Genomic DNA, 18392 nt, shown 5'->3' with positions numbered 1-18392 from the left:
CCGGATCAAACGGTGAACACCAGCGGCTGGAGGGTGCCTGAAAATATTCAATTGGCAGATCCATTCTTCTTCAAGCCCCAAAAAATAGACATGCTTATAGGCGCAGACTCGTTCTTTGAACTATTGTCAGTCGGTCAGATAAAGCAAGGGCCTGAGTTTCCCATTTTGCAGAAAACAGTTCTCGGCTGGATAGTGTCAGGGAGATGTGCCTCAGAAAAAATAAGAAATGCTGAAAAGTTGGTACATCTCAGCTGCCAGGAGGAAGTGTTGGAGTCAATAGACACAACCCTGCAGAAATTTTGGTCTGTGGAGAACTTGCCGCCCAAGGCCAAGGTCCATACTCCTGAGCAGCAACTTTGTGAGCAACACTTTGAGAAAAATACTCAAAGATTGTCGGCCGGAAGATTTTCGGTTCGTTTGCCGTTCAAATCTGACCCAAACACTCTTGGCTCATCATATGAAGTTGCGAAACGTAGATTTTTGTCGCTTGAAAGAAGATTATCCAAAGATCCTTCTTTAAAAAAGATGTATCTGGAATTCATGGAAGAATATGAAGCCATGGGCCACATGTCTTCCACTAACAATAAAATTCCAGACAGTTCGCTCTATTACATTCCGCACCAATGCGTGCTGCGACCTCAAAGCACCTCGACAAAGTTGAGAGTGGTATTCGACGCCTCGAGCCGTACATCGACGCAGGTCGCGTTGAATGACATCTTGATGGTTGGCCCCACCATTCAAGAGGAGCTGTATTCGACCCTTCTTCGGTTCAGATGTATCGTCAAGTAATGGTTGACGAAGCTGACCGAAACTTTCAGCTCATAGTGTTGAGACGAGATCCATCTGAGTCTCTAAAAATCTTCAAGCTGAACACCGTGACTTATGGAACTTCGCCAGCACCCTATCTGGCGATTCGGTGTTTAATGCGGCTTGGAGAGTTCGCGCAGGATTCGTGTCCAAAAGCCGCTAAGGTCATTCAGAATGACTTTTATGTTGACGATTTGTTGACTGGCGCCAGATGCGTTGAGGACCTGCTAAGCCTTCAGACGAATTTTCTCAGGTAATGCAAGAGGCAGGATTTGAATTGGCAAAGTGGTTTTCTAACTGCCCAGAGTTGTCCGCATCTGAAAGCGCTGTCATGCCGCTAACGGCAGACTCAGACGTAACTAAAACTCTTGGCGTGGTTTGGTTGCCGGGTAAAGATTACTTTCAATTTCGATTGGATGACTCTTTCGGTGACTGCCCGACTTTTCGATCCGCTTGGCCTATTATGTCCTCTAGTGACTAGGGCAAAACTGTTGTTGCAGGAACTGTGGCTTCGAGAGTTAGACTGGGACGAGTCGCTGCCGATGCAACTGCAGACATCTTGGGAAGCTTTTAAGGGAACGCTGTTGCAGCTGCCCAAGATCACGGTATCGCAATTCGTTCATACAGACGCCAAAGTCCCGGGAGAAATACATGGTTTCGCTGACGCTTCCATGCGAGCATATGGAGCGTGCATCTACGTTCGCACTAGTACCGCTGATGGTTTAAAAGTATCTTTATTGACAGCAAAATCCAAAGTAGCTCCCCTCAAGACGAATTCTTTGCCTCGCCTTGAGTTGTGCGCAGCTCACCTTCTTGCGGATCTTTATAATCGTGTAAGACCATTGCTTAATTTTCCGATTACAAAAGTGTTCCTTTGGACGGATTCGGAGATCACTTTGCATTGGATCAAAACGCATCCTTCGTCGTTGTCAGTTTTTGTCTCAAATCTGGAGACATGTCCCCACGAAAGTAAACCCAGCGGACATCGTGTCACGGGGATGTAACGTTGAGGAACTTACAGCTTCCATTTGGTTCGCTGGGCCGTCGTTTTTGCTCCATGCAGAAAAAGATTGGCCTGTAAATCGACACTTCGAAGTACCTGCTGATGTCGTGTCGATGGAGTTACGCAAATCAGCATTGGCGCTTGTGGTAATCAAAGAGCCCAATTATGTGCTTCAATTAAATGTTTCGTGTTCGGGTTTTCGTGTGGGTCTTACGGTTTATTCAAAGGTGTAAAAAAGTGTCGCAGCCCTTTGAAAAAAGTATTACACCAAGAGAACTGAATTTTGCGTTCGAGTGGAAGTGATCCAATCTCACGAGTTCAGTGACGACATAGGTAAAATTCGGAAAAATAAACCGGTAGCAACGAATATACAAAAACTAAGCCCTTTTCTCCAGGAGAAAATATTAGATTGGTGTTCCTCGACATTGTTGCGAGTGGGGGGTCGGTTTTTGAATGCTCCTATCCCGTACGAAGACAAATTCCCGTTGTTGTTGTCGAAAGGCTCACAGTTTGTTAAAACGTGCACGTTACAAATTGTTAAGCTGGCCCTCGAGCTCTTGTAAGTCTTTTGCGAGAAAAGAAATGGTTGGTTAATGCGCAGGAAGTTTGCCGCAGAACAGTTCGTTCTTGCATTCGTTGCTTTCGGTGCAAGCCGCAACTCTTGACGCAAATCATGGGGAACTTGCCATCAGACAGACTTCGAGCTCTCCGCCCTTTTAATATCTGTGGTGTTGATTTTTGTGGCCCATTTAACACAACGTATCGTATCCGTGGTAAGCCACCGTACAAATCATACGTGGCATTGTTTGTATGTTTTGCGTCCAAAGCGGTCCACTTAGAGTTAGTGTCTGACCTCACCACTGATGCGCTTTTGTTGGCATTCCAAAGGTTCGTGAGTCGACGCGGGATTCCGGAGAAGGTGTGGTGCGAACACGCGACGAACTTCGTCGGAGCCGCTCGCCACATGAGAGTGTTCCGGGCCCGTCTGGAGGAGCAGGGGGGCGGTATCGCAACATTCGCATCAAGAAAAGGATGCGAGTTTGCGTTCATACCGCCCAGAGCACCTTACTTCGGCGGACTTTGGGAGGCAGGTGTGAAGTCTGCAAAGCACCTGTTCCTTCGGACGATCGGCGAAGACATCCTGACCGCGGAGGAGCGATCAGCACGGATCCCAACGACGGCGAAGCCCTAAGCCCAGGCCATCTCCTGATCGGCGGGCCCCTCCTAGCTCCACCCTCAGCAGCGCTCCCGGACCAAGTCAGCCCTACCTGCTTACGACGATGGCGCAGTGTCTCATGTCTCAGGCACAGGTTTTGGCAGCGTTGGTCCCGGGAGTTCGTCTCGAGCCTCCAGGCGAAAAACAAGTGGCACCAGGAGGTTCCAAACGTCGACGTGGGAGCTCTCGTCGTCGTCGCCGAGGCCAATCTTTCGCCGCAGCAGTGGATGATCGGGCGGATCGTGGCGGTGCACGTCGGCGCTGACGGCAAGGTCCGAGTGGCGGACGTGAGGACTAAGGATGCGACGTTTTGGCGAGCGGTCCATAGGCTGGCGGTGCTGCCTGTGGCATGCTGAAGACGGCGGTCCTTCAGAGGGGCGTTATAAAGCATTGGTCAAAAGAATTTGATGACCCTTATACGACCAAATTATTATTTACCTCCCTTGTCCGTCCTATTTTGCAATATTGTTCGTCGGTTTGGAGTCCACAATATCAAGTGCACATTTACCGTATTGAGTCTGTACAAATAAAAAATGTCTTCTATTTGCCCAAAAAGTTTGAACTGGGATCAAAACGTAAGACACCTTCCTACCAGAGTAGATTACTGTTGCTTAATTTACCTACACTTGTAAATCGCAGAACAATGCTTGGTACTATTTTTATGCAAAATCTTATAAGAGGTGATATTGATTCTGCAGTACTTGTAAACCGCCTAACTTTCAATGTTCCTGTTAGACTAACACGAAATTATATTCCTCTAAATTTGCCACGATGTACATCAAATTTTTGTCTGCACGACCCCTTTCGCGAATAATTAAAAAAACCTTTATCATTTAATTTGCATTTCAACTTCTATCCCGTTATTAAAAACTAATATTTTACCTCATTTGCTTTACTCTTAGTTGTGCCTTTCATTTTCATTTGTGTCTTGTCTCTATTTCTTTTATGTATTTTCCTCGCGAACTCGCATTTTTTGCACAAATTGAAAATAGGGCCCCTCGCGTAACAAGCACTTTGTACTGCTCGAAGTGCATCAACGTCCATCAAAATAGCTTGCATCCCGTGATTGCGCAAAAATATCGACTGCTTTATCAGAGTTCATGGAAAACTCCCATATCCCAGAAATAATTGTATGCGACCCATTGGCATTGTAATTAAGGTTTTTGGAAAAGCAGGGTGATTATGTTGTGATAATGGACATGAGCATGGACCCCGATCATCACCAAGCTGAAGATTTTTATGCAGGTCGTATGGAAGGATAAGCTTGACTGGGATGAGTCCTTACCGCAATCTCCACAATCGTCTTGGTTGGAGAACATGTCACAGATTCCAACAGTTGCTTGCTCGAAGTTTCCAAGCTTTGTTTTACAGCAAAACTCATCCAGCGAAATGCATCTTTGTTTAAATTGCCTACGCAGCCTGGTCCTGAAATGCCACCACATATCTTATATTTAGTTTCTGTAGCTTTGTCCAAAGCACCACCTATAGCTTTGTCGCCAGATAATACCGAATACGTGATGGTTGCCACCGCCATAGTATATGTCAAAAACCGCTCATCAACTTAAAATCCATCGCTCAAGCATTTCTATATCAGGAATCTGTGAATCTTCGCTAGCATGGGATAAGACGGTTTACATTTTTGCACAATCCAGTAACGCAAAGTACAGCGCGTCGCTCACAGTTGCTGTTACCCTGTCAGTCACCAATAATCACCCACATTTCGACCTTAAGTATCCGAATGGAAAATACCGGAAAATCTCGAGCTTGCCGAGCCTCTCTTCTACAAAAGTAAGCCCATCGAGCTAATACTACTGATATACTAAAGAGATTTTGGGAAATCGACAGTTGCTCAGACTCTACAATAACCATTTCGAAGGAGGAAGCTCTATGCGAGGAGCTATTTCAACAGCAGTACACGCGGCTGGAATCTGGCCAATATTTGGTTCTGCTTAATGCCAAAACTAGTTTCGAAGTTCATACGATAGTGAGATCTTTCGGTTTAAGGCACTCAATGCTAAATTGGATAGAAATTTAGACCTGAAGTCGCAGTACACAGCCATTATAAAGGAATACCTCAACCTTGGCCACATGTCTCTAGCATTTAGAAGCGCAGCCGCGCCTCAATATTATCTGCCCCATCATTGCGTGCAAAAATAGGAAATCACAACTACAAAGCTGAGAGTTGTTTTCAATGGTTCAGCAAAGTCCACTTCGGGATATTCTTTGAATGATTTGTTGTACGCAGGTCCCTCCATTGAACCAAAAATCTTCATTACCTTGCTTTGCTTTCGATTTTTTAGGGCTGCATTGTGCGGAGACGTATGCCAAATGTAACGTTGCATTCGAATTACGCATCCCCAATAGTTTCTTCAATGTATCTTAGGACGCAATAGGCATGAAGACGAAATTCAAGTATATTCGTTTGACACGGTAACGTACGGCACTAAGCCTGCTGCCTTTTTGTGAATTCGTGCAATGCAGAAGCTATGATGAAGAAGCGGAGTTCCTATTAGCAGCCATGATCATACGCACAAACTTTTACGTGAATGATCTAATTTCAGGAGGAGGCAGTATTGAAGAGGTTGTTGAAATTCGGCAACAAGTCAAAGAGCTCTTGGGCAGGGGACATTTTCCGATTCGCAAATGGTGCTCCAACGAGCCTGCAGCGCTAGAAGGAGTAGTTGAGTCGGATCGGGAGAAGACTTTAAATTTGCACGATGGAACGGATGTTGCAAAGGCGTTGGGTTTGGCTTGGGATACTTTATCGGATAAATGCTCTTCAGCTTATCAAGCCGGTGGACAGACCAGACCAATTTACACATGTAGTGTGTTCTTATTGCCTAACTCTTAATGACTTCCCTGATTCTCTTAAACAGAGGTTTCCTTATCAGATAATCGGCCTTTGGCCAGGCAGTCCGTTTTTGCATCAGACAAGATCAGTTCTAACATTTAATATTTGTAAACAGTGAAATAAAAATAGATATTAAGGAAAAGTTGTAATTAAGTGAATTAAAAATAAAATATATATTTTTTTAAAAAATCCCAAGTGAAATAATTAATTGGCGACCAATGTTGGGCCGCGCCTAATTTGTTCTAACTAAAGCTTTAACCCTCTACCGCATATAAAGCCTTATATGGCTTCTCACTTTCAATAATTTTTTTTTGCAATAAAACGGTACATATACTAAACCGTTTGTTATCACTTATTCTCTTTCAACTATTTTCTGTTAGATGTCTATACCCAGAACTTCTTTGTGTTGCCTTATCTCAAGTTTCAATCAGTTTTGTGCTCGCGTCTCAAGCAGATGAACGAAAATGAATTTTGGTGAAATTAAAATTAAAATTACCACACTAAAAATCAGTTTTATCACTGAAAAGTATTTTTTTTCTAAAAGAATATAAAGTTTTCGTTCATAAAAAATAGAATTTGACTATAGGTGAGCATCACATACACTATTCTATGCAAAAAACTGTGGACGCCATATATGGCTCTATATGCAGTAACGCGTGCATGTTTATATTCTATGTACATATGCATTATTAGCATATTACAATTACAATTGCACTTGTTTTCTTTTAGAAATGAATGCACAATTATTTTACGGTAGCTTGCAATACGCGAACGAAATCGATGATCCGTTTCTAAAGCGATGACTCCAACTTCATCCCCGTGTACAAGTAGGGAAGGTACTCCTACTACCAGCAAAAGACGAAAGCACCAGGAAATTTCTTTGAATTCTGTTCGGGAGGACCATATTGGGCATTTTCCCACCTGGAAAAAGCAAAGGCAACTCTGCAAAAACGATTGCTCCTTTCGCTCATACACCTTTTGTGAGAAATGCAATGTATTTCTATGCTACAACGACAAAAGAAACTGTTTCACCAACTTTCACATGCATACAGAGCCATATATGGCAAACTATTGAATCAGCTAAATGCATACAAAGCCATAAATGGCTCCATTTCCCCCACCCCAAACTATGCCCCCCCCAAAAAAAAAAAGTCCAAATATATATTATTTTGGCCTAAATAAACACATAATTAGATTCAAAAAATTTTTTCCTTTATTATTTCTATGCTCATGCAGTAGAGGGTTAAAATAATTAGCTAACGGTTTTAAAGTGAAAAGGAACCTGTGCGGTCAAATAAAAACCTAATCAACCGACGAAAAAGTTCGCTTTGAAAACAAAGTAGGAAATTAATTCATGAAATAATCCCCTTTACTTACAACAATCCGCAAATTAGTAATCGATATAATAAACTGTTGTTCAACAAAAAAACAAATCGAACTCAAAATAAACTAACATTCACAAAATCAAATATTCAACAAAAAATTAAAAAAGTAAAATAAGTACAAATTAATACAAATTCAAATACAAATTCAACAAGAAGAATGGGCTTAGGGCAATCCCTCGCCAGACAGTTATAAATATAAAATAAATCGAAGGAGGAGCTGAGTGCAATCCCTCGCTACACGTATATTAAAACTACCAAGAAGGACGACCCCAAGCAGGATCATTAAAGGAACGTAGAAGACATCACGTTAAATCAAAGAAGAAAGAAGACAATTAGTGAGCGTTAACATTTTAAAGCAACAAATTTAATAAAATCAAACAAGGTGAAAGACTTAATAAACGATTTGGAAAGGATTCTCACCATGTCCTAACCCATATCTGCAACGGCTTCTAGCAGCCAAGCTAAAAACCATTCATATAATGTGAGCGATTTTATTACACATATTGTCAATAATGAGTTGAGTCTTTTAAAGGATGTGATCGTGAGTCTAAAAGCACAACTAAATCATAATATAAAAAAGGTTGAAGATTTTCAAGTAGAAGTTATTGACCCAAAAATGTGAAACTTAATTTGAAATTATCAAATCAAGGAATTTAACGGTGAGGAAGACAAATATGAAAGTTGGAGGGAATCAGCTGAAATAGCCATGGGGAAATTTGCTAGAGTTAGCGAAACAAAATAGCTGGTACAGCCAATGAAGCCCTAACACATAATGGAAAAGTATTAACTTTTGACTCCATAATAGCAAGACTGGACTTAGTTTTCAGCGATAAATGAATGAAAAACACAAAAAGACAGCACTTAGAGTATTCATAACTGGACTCAACGGCCATATCTCAGACGTAATTTTTTATATGAATCCACCAGATTTACCGAACTCAATGGTAATAGTACAAGAAATAGAAAGCAATAATTTGAGGGCACAATTCGCAAACAATTTCACAACATCACATCGCAAGACTTACGAGTCAAACTTATACGGGTACTAAAACCCAAATAATAAATCCAGGCAAAGTAACCATAATAACTATAATAGTTATCAAAGAAATACCAACAACTTGAGGTTTAACCAACCCGATAACCAGAATAGAATTAATTAAAATCATAATTGAAATCAGGCAAACAGTATAATCCGCAATATAATACCCAAACCAATGGAATTTCTATAGAGAAAATACTTTGATGAAAAGTGCCGAATCACAACTGAGTCTGAATAGCATATCAAAGCAAAACAATTTTGGGATTCAAAAAATCCTGAACACGCCGTCGTTGAAATATCTGACAAAAACACAAGTTTGGGATTCAAAAATCCTGAACACACCGTCGTTGAATTATCCGACAACAATGAAGTAAACAATATGAGTAAATCAATTTCAAATCAAAGAAAGGATTTAAAAAACAAGATAATAAATATTTCAGAACCGAAATTCGCTGTGAAATAAACACCGACAACGATAAGGCTATTTATAGCTAGCAGTATCCCACTGCTCTATCGGCTTCAGATTTCGTAAACTCTGAAGCTAATCACTGAGAAAAGAAGGAATTATAAGTAATTATAAGTAAAAGCCCTTGTAATTCTCCTGTTTTGGTGGTACCAAAAAAGGGTTTTAATGAAGATGGTACTGCAAAACTCAGATTAGTTGTAGACTATAAAAACTTAATGAAAACAGCATTCCGGACAGATATCCAATGCAAGATCCTTCGGTGATTTTGTCAAATCTTGGGAAAGGTAAATACTTTTCCACTATCGACCTGGAGCCTGGGTTTAACCAGATCAGAGAACAAGAAGTTAAAACCTGCATGTATATATCAATGACATTATTATATTTTCTAAAACAATTGAACAACACTACATAGTCTTAATCGCCATAATTAAAATATTGCTGAATTGTAATTTCAATTGAAAAATCAAAGTTCTTCAAAGTGGAAACCACATTTCTTGGATAAGTTGTATCACAAAATGTAATCAAAATCGACCCCGAAAAAATATCTACAATTATAAAATATCCAATTCCAAAAAACATTACAGAGCTTAGAAGTACGCCAAAATTGGAAAAAGTCTATCTATTTCGAGGGTCAAAATGGTAAAGTATCCAAAAAAATGTCCTTAAAAACTTAAATACAATTGGACGATTCAGCTGTAAGACCTTTTAACGAGCTTAAAGATAATTTAATTGCACAAATTGAACTGGTAAAACCAGATAATAATAAAAACTTGAACAACCGATGCGTCTGATTTACCTATTGGTGTTGTTCTTTCTCAGGAAGGGAAACCAATAATCTTAATTTCAAAAACTTTAAGTAAGAACGAGCAAATTTAAGGAACTAACAAGAAAGAACTTTTAGCAATAGTTTGGGCATTTAAAAACTTGCGAAAATATTTATACGGCATTAACAACATAGAAATCTATACAAATAATCGAATACTTTCTTTCTCAATTTAAAAAAAAAATCCAAAACATCGAAATGAAAAGATGGTATTCATTCATTGAAAGTTGCTCTCCCAAAATAATTTATAAATCAGGATCTACCAATGAAGTCGCAGACGCCCTATCATGAATTCAAATTAACAATACAATTGATAGTAACGAGTCGGTCTCAGATCAAAACACTCAGCATTCAGCAGAGAGTAGTTTTGAGAATGTTATACAAGAGACCCGCAAAGCCTTAAACCAGTTTATGACACTATTGCTATTAGCAACGGGGAGGTAGACAATACATGAGACGCTCAATATATTCGGAAATAGCAGACATATTTGATACCCCGGAAAATTTGGTATCAATCTTAAGGGAATATATTCCTCCAAATATGACAATAGGTGTTCACTGTACTTTAGAAGACTTATACAAAATTCAAAATCCACTTAAAGATAATTTCACGAATAAATTCCTATATACAAAAATATTCGTCCAATATGTAGAAAATCCTGAAGACAGAGTATTAATAATCGAAGACACACATTGTAGAACACATAAGAGACGAAAATTACAAGCAAATTATACTATTTGGTCAAACTACTATTGACAAAATTTAAACAAAAACTGCAGGAGTACATAAGGAACTGTTCAATTTGCAATAATAACAAATATAACAGACACCCAGTTCTAATTCCTATTGGTCAGGCACCAATCCCAAATAAAGAAGGAGAAAATCAGCATATAGACATTTTTTACGCTCAGAACTTAATGTTCATTATTTGTATTGATTCATATTCAAAATACTAAGTTGTTCTGCGAAATAGCGACGACGAAAAGGAGTGCGGTCAAGATGGTATTCAATCCAACACTGGCATTTCAATTTCAACAAACATCTCTTAGACCTATGTTTAGCTAAGGGGGAGAGTAACGCAAACACCGCCCCCTCTGAAGGGACGACGTCCTTCAGCCCAACACAGTCAACACAGCAAGCCGCTGGGTAGCTCGCCGGTATACTCCATTCTGCGTCCGAACGTCCGACACCCGAACCTTCTTATCGGCGCCGGTGTGGACCGCTTCCACTCGCCCGATCCTCCACTGCTGGGGTGGAAGGTTGTCTTCGGCGACGACGACCATTTTTCCCACGTCGAGGTTTGGCTCCTCCTTGTGCCACTTTGTCCTCTGCTGCAGGCTGGAGATGTACTCCCGGGACCATCGCTGCCACAACCTGTGCTTGAGCGACAAGACACCTCGCCATCGACGCAAGCAGGTCAGGTTGATTCGGGCCGAGAGTGCTTCCGACGGTGGGGCCAACAGGGGGCCGCCGATGAGCAGATGTCCTAGGGTCAGGGCTTCGCCGTCGTTTGGGTCGTTGCTGAGGGTTCTTAGGGGTCTTGAGTTCAGCAAGGCCTCCACGCTGATGAGGAGAGTTCCGAGCTCCGAAGGAACAGGTGCTTTTGCAGACTTCACACCTGCTTCCCAAAGTTCACCGAAGTGCGGTGCTCTGGGCGGAATGAAGGCAAACTTGCATCCTTTTCTTGATGCGTATGTTTGTATACCGCCCCCCTGCTCCTCCATATGGGCTCGGAAGTCCCTCATGTGTCGGTCGGCTCTGACTAAGTTGTTGGCGTTGTCGCACCACACTCCAAATGGACCGCTTTGGACTCAAACAGAAGAATAAGGCCACGTACGACTTCTGCTAAAGGGCCCACGAAAATCAACGCCACAGATGTTAAACGGGCGGAGAGCTCGAAGTCTATCTGCTGGCAAGTTCCCCATGATTTGCGTCAAGAGTTGCAGCTTACAGCGAAAGCAGCGCATGCACGAGCGAACTGTTCGTCGGCAAACTTCTTGAGCATTGACTAGCCATACTTTCTCGCGACGACTTACAAGAGCTCAAGGGCCTCCTTAATGTGCAGGTATGATACATATGATCTAATGAATTATGAGCTTTTAGACAGCAACCCCGGGAATTTGGGATCAGAGCATTCAATAACCGACCCCCAACTTGTAGCAATGTCGAGGGACACCAATTAAATTTATTCTCCTGAATATAGGGGCTTATCTTTTGAATATTCGTTGCTACCGGTTTATTTTTCCGAATTTAACTAATATCGTCACTGAATTCATGAAATTGGATAACTGCAACAATTTTCTCAAAAGCGAAAATCTGTTATCTTGGCGAAATACTTTTTTCAAAGGTCTGTAAGGACCACCGGAATGGACCTTCGGGCGAGGCCGAGCCGGGAGGATACTTTGCGGGCGTTGAAGTCCTGGATCTCGCGTCAAGGGCGGAAAATCCACCGGGCTGGACCTTCGGGCGAGGCCGAGCTGGGAGGATACTTTGAGAGGGGGCCAGATAGTAAGGGAGGGATTCGACTCGATCTCCAAACTACTTCGTAGACCAGACACTAGGTTGATAGATCGGGTGGGACGGGTGTCCAAGCGCAGATCCCAAACTAGATAGGAAAACAAAGGCGACGGATCCGACGGGACGGGTGTCCGCGCGCAAATCCCAAACTACGTAAGGGAGTGGGGAAACTACCGGAGAACGGATCCGGCGGGACGGGTGTCCACGCGCAAATCTCAAACTACGTAAGGGAGTGGGGAAACTAACGGAGAACGGATCCGGCGGGACGGGTGTCCGCGCACAAATCCCAAACTACGTAAGGGAGTGGGGAAACTACCGGAGAACGGATCCGGCGGGACGGGTGTCCGCGCGCAAATCCCAAACTTCGTAAGGGAGTGGGGAAACTACCGGAGAACGGATCCGGCGGGACGGGTGTCCCAAACCACGTAAGGGAAGTGTTGAGGGAACTACTAGACCGAACGGGAAGGGGTCCGCGTTCAGGTCCGATGGCACTACAAGGAGCAAAACTATGGCTACCGTGCCGAACGGGAAGTATGTCCACGGGCCTAAAGTAGCTGTGAGAATGAGGTTATGTTTCTTTTCTAACTACCAAATGAAATACACATGATCGGGAGATGTGATTAAACAATCGTAACACTTTATTGAAATTGTCCTCACCCGAGTCCGCTACACCGTTCTGAACGTACGAAAACTTATTCGTACTAACCTTGGCCAAATTAAACCGGCGGAACACTCGCGATGGGAAAACTATGAAAAGTCGCGATAGGTGTCACGTTTGGCCTGTCTTGCGAATAAGCTTGCGGAGTACACGTGGGGTCTCGAAGTTTCGCTGATCACACGTTTGCCTGGTTCCGCGATCCCGAGAGAAGTCACGCTGACCGGTTGTTGTGTGATCGCCTACCCTTTTCCTCCTTTTTCCCACATTCGGGATTTCTAGTATTTTTCCACTACTGATACTACTGATACTGAATGTGTCTTGGCTAAATATCGGATGGCGTTGCCACCCCGGGGTTTGAACTTAGATATAACTATGTCTTAATATTTATTGAACTTCATGATATTTTTCTTACAACTAGTATAATGATAAGAGAAAACATTGTGGCTTACACGCCTCCTAGGCGGGTTCGTCACTTTTTGTACTGCCGCGGCGGTGGCTTTCCGGAGTGGGATCAACTCTACCCATTTGGAGAACACGTCATGGAAAACGAGAAGCATCGAGTTCCCTTGTTTCGATCGGGGCAATTGACTTACAAAGTCAGCGCAGAGAATGTCGAAGGGTCCGCTTGCGACACGGGTAAGCATTTTCCCTGCTGCTTTGGTCTGAGCGGTCTAAAATTTCTGGCAAGACTCGCAGCACGGAACGTGCTGTTTTGCGTCGCGGTACATGCCGGGCCAGAAATATCTTTGCGACAGGCGGGTGATTCGGGTCTTTCGGACCCCCAAGTGTCCTGCGGTCGGGGAATCACGACACTCGTGTAAGACGCGGGCTCTACAGGGAGTGGGTACACAGAGTTTCCACGGGAAGTAGTCCTCGTCGTCTGCTCGGTAACCAATGTTCCTATAGAGCTGGCCGTTCTCCAACATATAGTCAGAGAACTTCTCCGGCTCGTCGCGTACCTTGTCTTTCATCTTCCTGATCCATTCGCAGTGGTCCTCGAGCTCGATAGCGCCTTGAAGTAGCTCACAGGGCTGTCGGGAAAGCGTATCAGCCTCGACGTTCAACTTCCCTCGTCGGTAACGCACGTCGAATTGGAACTGTTGTAATTCCAAAGCCCAGAGCGCTATTCGGCCAAGTGGTCGGTAACGACTTCAAATCGGTAGCCCTCCAGGTAACATCGCATCTTCCTGATGGCCCAGATGATGGCCAGACACTCCTTTTCTGTCGTCGTGTAATTGTGCTCCGCGGGAGTTAGTCGACGGCTAGCGTATGCGATGATTTCGACATCCTGAGATAACACCGCTCCCAAGCCTACGTCACTCGCATCAGTCTGTAAGACAAACTTCCGGTCGAAATCCGGACAACCCAACAGGGGGGCGGTGGTCAGGCATCTTCTAATCTCTTTCAAGGCGGTTTGCTGTACCGGTCTCCAGGTCCACTTCCGGCCTTTCTTCAGCAACGCGGTCACTGGTTGCACGATGGTCGCGAAGCCTGGGACGAATCTCCGGTACCAGGATCCCATCCCGATCCATTGGCGTAGTTCCTTCAGGTTGGTGGGGGTCTTCAGCCCATTGATCGCAGACACCTTCTCGGGATCAGTCTGAATCCCTTCGCCGCTGATCACATGACCGAAGTAAACCAGTTTCTGCTTGAAAAATGTACACTTCCTTGGATTTATCCTCAAATTCGCCGCCCGTAATCTGCGAAACACTTCGGCGAGGTGAGCGAAGTGTTGCTCCTCCGTAGCGCTAACGACAATCATGTCATCTAAGTAGGCGAAGGCGACCGGCTCCATCTCCGCCCCAATCACACTGTCCAGAGCACGTTGGAACGTTGCACTGGCGCAGTGCAGGCCAAGGGGTATGACCTTCCATTGATATAGTCCCCGACCTGGAACCGTGAAGGCCTTGTATTGACGACTATCCCTGGCCATGGGTATTTGCCAATAGCCGTTTTTCAAATCAAACGTGGAGATATACCGGGCGTGACGCAACTTCTCCAGGATATGATTGGTTCTCGGGACCGAGTAGGCGTCGGGCTCTGAGTGTGCGTTCAACTGTCGATAGTCGACACACATGCGCCAATCGCCACCCTTTTTCTTCACCAATACGATTGCTGCGCTGTGTGGGCTCCTGAAAGGCTCGATGGCTCCTGCGCGAAGCAGTTCATCTACTTGGGTATCGATGACATGTTGCAGGGTTCCTGGGATAATACCTTTGCTTTAAGGGATTATCGTCGCGCATGACGATGCGATGCTCAGCGATCTGAGATACTCCCTGGAGACTCTTGAACAAAGCTAACTCTCGTTCGAGGAAGCCTTGTTGCCTCGGGCTCAATGTTACAATCTGTCGCTCTTCGTCCTGGTCTTCCGCCTCCATCCTAGCAGTTTTCCCAGTGTCCTTTGTCGTGGCCGCGTCCCGCGTAGGCGTAGGGCTAAGAACCTCTGTTCCTCCTTGTCTGGCAGTCCCCAATTGGATCCTAAACTTGTCGGAGTGTACCGCTTCTTCTCGATCGTCCCTCGGAGGTATGAGCACTGGTTTTAACAAAAGATCCCCTTTTGCTTGGGGTTCGGATCGCAATTCGAGGGTGGCCTGCCCACATCGCACGTGCGTCCCGGATGCTTTGAGGAAATCCATCCCAAGTATCACTCGGTCCAACATGGTGGGCATCACCAACATGGGTATGATTACTGTGGTGCCCGCCAACGTGACCGGGGTTCGCCACAATTTCGTCACATCCAGACATGACCGATCGGCCAACGCTATTCTAGTGACAACTTCACGAACCTCGTCTGCGCGGGCAACCAGCTTTGTAAAACTTTCACTGGCGAAACTCCTCGATGCCCCTGTATCAACGGTGGCGCCTACCCACCTTCCTCCGACTTCTATCACTGCTGTGATGAGCCCACCGTGTATCCTTAACGGGGGTTTTGTTGGGGTCGGGTCGTTGCTTCGCTCGTCTCTGCCGTACCCGGATACCGGCGGAGACGTCCTCCGTTTCCCGAGGCATTTCGACGGCAGCACTCTATAGTTAGCACTCCTACCCGGCCACAATCCCAACAGAAGTCGCGACGTGGGTTGGGACAGCCGCGACGGAAATGTCCGTTCTCACCGCAACGGCCGCAGGTCCGCTGCACGTCCACTCGCGAGGTTTCTTGCCCAATCATCCGGTGAGTCACGTGTCCTGCCTGTGTAGTACTCTCCAAGTTCCGAAAGGGATTCGGCGATCGCCGAAGTTGCGATCCCTCGTGGTTCCTGTCCGTTCCTCCTGTGGTGCCGTCTCGAGTCGGCTCGAGTTGTTTGACACACTCGTACTCAGTAGCCATGTGGGTCAGCTGCTTCAACGTCCCGAATTCACTGCGCTTGATGTACAGCCGGTACTCTGGAGCCATGTTTTCGTATGCGCGGTACAACTCTTCCTCTTCTCGGTACCCGGCCTGCTGCATCTTCGTCCCGAGCTCGATCAGGTATGTTTTTAAAGGTTCTCCTCTTCTCTGCACGTGAGTCCAAATCTCATCCTATAATCGTTTAAAGTATCGAGGAGGTAAGAAGAACTCCAGGAATTCCCTCCGGAAAGTTCCCCAAGAGGCGGACTGCAGATGGCTAGTATGGAACCACAGTGCCGCCGGGCCCTCGAAGGATTTATCCTATACGTCGTCATCTTCTCCTCGAGTGCGGCGATGAGAGTTAACGGATCCGAGCTACCATCGAACCGCAGGTTCCACTTGTGCATCTTCTCGGGGAGCAAGTGCTGAGTGGGAGTCGAATTAGTCCGTACCTCCTGCCCCTGTAGGCCAGTGGCCAAGCGAGCGTCTACTGGCGGCACCCAGACGCCGTGTGTCGTTCGTGGATGTACCCCTCGATGACGAGCTGGAACCTCGACCGGCGCAGCGTCGGAGCCGACGGGGATCCGTAGGGACTCCGCAAACTGCCCCACCTCGTCGTTCTTTCCTGTGGGAATAGGGCTCGGGGCACGACTGCTGTACTGTTCCTGCAACTGAGCTAGCCGGTTCCACACCCGTTGTGGAAAGGATCCTGCGCTGACCAGGTTGGCAAACGCCTTCCTGGCCTCTTCGACGGTACCATCCGCTTTAAAGCCGAACTCAACGGCAAGGGAGTTGAGTTCGTCTATTCGGCGGGCATATATCCAGGGAACTCCTACACCACGGTTTTTGATATAACTACCTTCTTCGTACTTTCTCCGGACTCTTTTTTTCAGTGGGCCGGTTGAAACTCCTAGCTTTCCTTTTTTTTCGCGGGCATATCTCAGTCGGACCAACCTTGAAGATAAATCTCCGAAAAGGACTAGAGAGTTCTTCTCAGGTCGATGATTTTGATGGCGAGTCTGCACCGAAGGTTCTTATCTGTGTCGACGGAAACGTGGACGCGTGGAATCCTTGTCTTGGGCTTCGCGTCAAGGGCGAAAATTCCACCGGGCTGGACCTTCGGGCGAGGCCGAGCCGGGAGAATACTGGGCGGGCGTTGAAGTCCTGGATCTCGCGTCAAGGGCGAAAAATCCACCGGGCTGGACCTTCGGGCGAGGCCGAGCCGGGAGAATACTGGGCGGGCGTTGAAGTCCTGGATCTCGCGTCAAGGGCGAAATATCCACCGGGCTAGACCTTCGGGCGAGGCCGAGCCGCGAGGATACTTTGCGGGCGTTGAAGTCCTGGATCTCGCGTCAAGGGCGGAAAATCCACCGGGCTGGACCTTCGGGCGAGGCCGAGCCGGGAGGATACTTTGCGGGCGTTGAAGTACTGGATCTCGCGTCAAGGGTCCTTAACAAGAAATTTGTAAATCGCCGAAACACCGGACTAGAGAGTTCCGTTCTACAGGTGAACGGATGATTTTGATGGGGAGTCTGCACCGAAGGTTCTTATCTGTGTCGACGGAAACGTGGACGCGTGGAATCCTTGTCTTGTGCTTCGCGTCAAGGGCGAAAATTCCACCGGGCTGGACCTTCGGGCGAGGCCGAGCCGGGAGAATACTGGGCGGGCGTTGAAGTCCTGGATCTCGCGTCAAGGGCGAAAAATCCACCGGGCTGGACCTTCGGACGAGGTCGAGCCGGGACGATACTTTGCGGGCGTTGAAGACCTGGATCTCGCGTCAAGGGCGGAAAATCCACCGGGCTGGACCTTCGGGCGAGGCCGAGCCGGGAGGATACTTTGCGGGAGTTAAAGTCCTAGATCTCGCGTCAAGGGCGAAAAATCCACCGGGCTGGACCTTCGGGCGAGGCCGAGCCGGGAGGATACTTTGGGAGGAGGCCGGATAGTACGGGGGTAGAGGGATTCGACTCGATTGACCGGCCGGGACGGGTGTCCACGTGCCAGTCTCCAAACTACTACGTAGACCAGACACTAGGTTGATAGATCGGGCGGGACGGGTGTCCACGCGCAAATCCCAAACTACATAGGAAAACTAAGGCGAGGGATCCGGCGGGACAGGTGTACACGCGCAAATCCCGAAACTACGTAAGGGAGTGGAGACACTACCGGAGAACGGATCCGGCGGGACAGGTGTCCACGTGCAAATCCCAAACTTCGTAAGGGAGTGGGGAAACTACCGGAGAAAGGATCCGGCAGGACGGAGGTCCACGCGCAAATCCCAAACTACGTAAGGGAGTGGGGAAA

This window comes from Drosophila rhopaloa, unplaced genomic scaffold (assembly GCF_018152115.1).
Source record: "Drosophila rhopaloa isolate 14029-0021.01 unplaced genomic scaffold, ASM1815211v1 contig_116, whole genome shotgun sequence".
Taxonomy (NCBI): Eukaryota; Metazoa; Arthropoda; class Insecta; order Diptera; family Drosophilidae; genus Drosophila; species Drosophila rhopaloa.
This window is presented reverse-complemented; position numbering follows the sequence as displayed.